Source organism: Miscanthus floridulus, chromosome 15 (assembly GCF_019320115.1).
Source record: "Miscanthus floridulus cultivar M001 chromosome 15, ASM1932011v1, whole genome shotgun sequence".
Classification (NCBI taxonomy): Eukaryota; Viridiplantae; Streptophyta; class Magnoliopsida; order Poales; family Poaceae; genus Miscanthus; species Miscanthus floridulus.
In genome coordinates, this window is record NC_089594.1 from 55,004,062 (window position 1) to 55,008,484 (window position 4,423).

The following is a 4,423-nucleotide window of genomic DNA, read 5'->3' on the forward strand; positions in this document are numbered from 1 at the left end:
CCCCTCGCCGCTTGCCTCTAGAGTCCCAGCACGAAGGAGCCGGCGACCGGCGGTAGCCGGGCGGCACCTCCCCATCTGCAGCACCGAGCACCCTCTGGGTCTAGCGACCGGCCCTCCTCCTCTGCTCGGCAGCTTCAAGCAAGGTGAGCATAGCAGATGCAGAGCACCCTAGATTCACTCCTCAGTGAACTACTTGAAAATTTGTTTTTCTAATTCTTTTGATTGTATTCTTCATTCTTATAATGTAGATGAAGAAGAAGGGTGTTAGCATATTTGCATTGTGGGAGAAAGTTGCAAAGGAAAAAAAACCTCCACTTTGGTTATTACTGTGGATTTATTTAAATGTTATTACTATTATAACTTATTGTCAATCATATTGCATATTTGCTTTGAAATTTTGTACATTTGGCATACCCAGCCGCAAATTCCTGGCTCCGCCACTGGATGGGAGCATTACATGTGAGCATTTCAGGGTGAAAGAATGTTGGGTTGCATGGACAGTATGTGTTGTATGCTATTTCTCTGCAGCAGAAGGATATGTAAAGGAGTGTATCATTGTATCATATCACTAGCTCATCCATTTGGTGATAATGCAAAAGTTGCCAACTGTGCATGAGTGGATTGTGGGGTACGGGCACACGTCTTTAATTCATTACAAATAGTTATATGATGTATTACACCTGCCTTTTGTGTTTTGACCAATAATAAACATTTTGTGACCTCCTGAAACACCAAGAAAAAAGAAAACCAGGGAAGCCACTGGAGGTAGAGCTCTCCCTCCCGTGCAACACTCGTCTGTTCTCAGGCTCAAAATGATGAACAACCTCTGAATCATGAACGACAGAGAACAATCAACATAGTTTTAGATGTATGGAACCTTGTTTAGGAATCGATAAATTAGAGGTCGTCGGGTTAGGATAGGGAGATACATTCGAGACAATTAACGTTATACCCTTAAGTATGTAAATCTAATTTCACTAATAATTTTTCTTCTTAAATTATTGGTAAATAAAAATCAGAACAAAAAGTACCCAGAAGTACCGTTGCTACTTTTCAGCCATCGTAAATCTGTTAGTAATTAACAAGTGTTTACTTTAAGATTCATGTGGGAGCTCCACTGGATCTAAACTCCTACAATATGTAATTTTGTAATTTGTGATCGCATGGGGCAGATATGTCATTTTGGGACTAGTCGGGAGCCATTATTCATACGACTAGCTCCCTTTAAATCAACAATTAATTAATGTGATCTGTTATTAGGTTGCATGTTAGCAAATAAGAAATACTCCTTGTGCTTCAAATTACATGTTTGTTTTCTAAGTCAAAAATCCTCTAATTATAACCAAGTTTAGATAAAAATGCTCCAAAGTCTATATTATTAAATTGGTTTCATTAAAATATTCTGTAAACTATGTTTTGATACTGCTTTTATTAGTATACTATATAGAGTTAGAGAAGTATGGCTTAAAATAAACGTAAAGTAACATATAATTTGGAAAGAATTGGCAAAATAACTAAATTCCATTACACTAATAAGCACAATTACGCTAATGTAAAAGGCATCACGCTATCAGATACTTCTACGTGTATAAATACTCTCATTTGTGACAACGATTGTTAGCTAGTCAGCCTTGACTTTCATCTGATATTTATATATAGGCAATAATGTGTAATATTAAATTAGTTCTTTTTCAAGGAGAGACAGAGCCTAGTTCTTACCATCGGAATACGCACTAGCTGGTGGCAGAAACAAGATGATCCCTATCCAGTATCCCTAGAGATACGCAAGGCCTTGGCGCACCTGGCTTTTGTTCGCTTCGCTGAAAAAATAAGTCCGAAACACTACGGCTGATTTGTTGGGAGAGAAAAATATTGTTTTAGGCTGAAAAAACAAGCTAGAAAAACGGATTATAAAACAAGGCAACACAGCCAATGAGTGATTAGTGAGACAATATGGCCAATAATGAAGATTATTAGCTGCACTTCCAAGAAACACCGTACCATCGCAGACAGTTAAACATATCTGGCTCCCTTTATAATAATTAAGACGAAAAGGTATTAGTGCATGGTTCCCTTTAGCTGCTCTACGGCTATAAACTGCATAAAACAGAAGTCGCATTCACCTTTTCTAAATAAAAAAATAAAAAAATTCTGGCCTCTACACTACCGGAAACAGTGCATTTGTCATGTGCCACAGACACTCGGCAAAACCCACAAAATACTCGACAAAGGCTTTACCGAGTGTAACACTTGGCAAACAGCACACGGCATCTACAGTGTAGGCAAACGTCTCTTTGTCGAGTGTTTTCTATCGAGCACTCGATAAATACTTTGCCGAGAGTTGAAACCAACGCTCGACAAAAAAAGTAATGCGACGGCGCGGAGACGGTCACGGCACGTTTGCCGAGTGTCCCGGACCTGACACTCGGCAAACCTGTCTTTTTTGCCGAGTGTCAAATCCCTGACACTCGGCAAACCTGCCTTCTTTGCCGAGTGTCAAATACTGAACACTCGGCAAAGACTGGCCCAGAATGTACAAATGTTGGCTTCTTTGCCAAGTGTCACAGCGCAGACACTCGGTAAAGAAGCCATTTTAGTCCCATAATGCATAGAAATTTGCCACGTGTCCGCTTTGCCGAGTGTTCTTACCCTGGCACTCGGCAAAAGGCCTCTTTACCAAGTGTAACACTTGGCAAAGCGATCATATATTCCCTGTTTTTATTGTTCGGTCACTTATAACGTACCCCACTCAAATAATCATTACAAGCATCACACATAGTTCACAATAAGCATCACAGGCAGTTCATATAGATATATCAACAACACATAAATGCAAATAAACTTCAGAATCACTAGTAGGTTCATTCACAACCACAAATAGTCAGAAGTAGTCACAGTTAATCCACAAATGCAAATGCAAATGCAAATAAAATCATATGTAGTCACTTAGGCCATGGGTTCCACTGCGACCATGCTGGGTCATGAGGCTCATTCGATGTCGCCAATTGATTTAGCACAAAGGAGAAGAGATTGCATGTGTGAGACAAGATTGAACAGCATATATGGTGTCTCTACCGCGTAACTAGTATAACCCTTGCAACTATCAATAATATCTTCTCAGTTGCATTGTGCTCTAGTATGATTGCTTAAGTACTAGTTGGTAACAAATATATAGCATTAGTCATTAAGTTTCTAGTGTCTGGACATCTTTGTAAGATTGATTCTGCATAAACTAGAAACAGTGATTATAAGGTTGTAAAGTGACTCACAGTGCCTGAAATAGTATTTGGAGCAGGTTGAGGAGGAGGGGCTGGTATCGGTGGCGGAGGTTGACCGATTGCAGTGTAAACACCCCTCATATATTTGAACATCTACAGTTGCTCTGCCTCCATCCTCTACCGCTCTGCCTTCGCCCTCTACCGCTCTGCCTCCATCTTCGCCTCTAGCTCCTCTCGGCGCCTCGTTTCTTGTTCCAGCTGAGCGTACAATATTTTATCCCAATGTTACAATGCAATGCAAAAGTATGTAAAAATCAATGAACGATGAATAAAACAGAAATAACCTGGAGTGCGTTCATCTGGAACCATGCAGAGTTCGGTCGTGGGCGTATCACCGGGCTAGAACTCGTGCTCCGTGCTCGAATCTGGGAGAGAGTGGGAGTACTGGCCGTGTCGATTGTGCCATCACCAATCCAGAACCGGCCATGCTTCTTGCCTCCTCCCGCCCTCATGACCACTTCTCCATCAAGGTCATGGGCACTCAGATCATACTCTGGGCCACGGACCTCCCTTGTCATCGATGTGTATCCATCGAGATGATTGTGGATGTACTCGTTGCTGTATGCCGAGGGTGGGTCCTTTGGGTTGTAGGCGACATCGGCCATCGCCTTGCCCTTGTGGGCCAAAGCATATGCCATGAACTAGGAGCAAGGCTCACCACCATGTGTCGCTGACTGTAAAAAAAAGTAATATGATTAGAAATTATGCAGAGTTGAGAGAAAGAAAAAAGAAATGATTTCACATACCCATCTAGCCACGTATTCTGAGAGGTTGAAGTTGCCTTGATGGTGTGGTGCACTCGGCATCAGTAAACACCGCTCCCGGCAAGCGTTGTGATTCTCCTCCCACACGGGGTCACACCACCTATCCACCATCTAGGCCCAGCACTACAGATCATAGGCGCACCACCATGGAGGCACCTACGTCATCAAGTATATGACATATAAGAATATGAAATTAAGAGTAATTAATCTCATAAAAAATAAGTATTAATGTTCTATATTTACCTTAGGTATTGTTTTGGGTTCAGCCTCATGGTTCTTGCCGCACTTTTAGGGAGCCTCACTCTAAGAATTTCTGTGTGGTATTGAATCATGGCCTAGATGTGCGCCTTGTAGTGCATGTCCTTGATGAGTTTCTTGGCA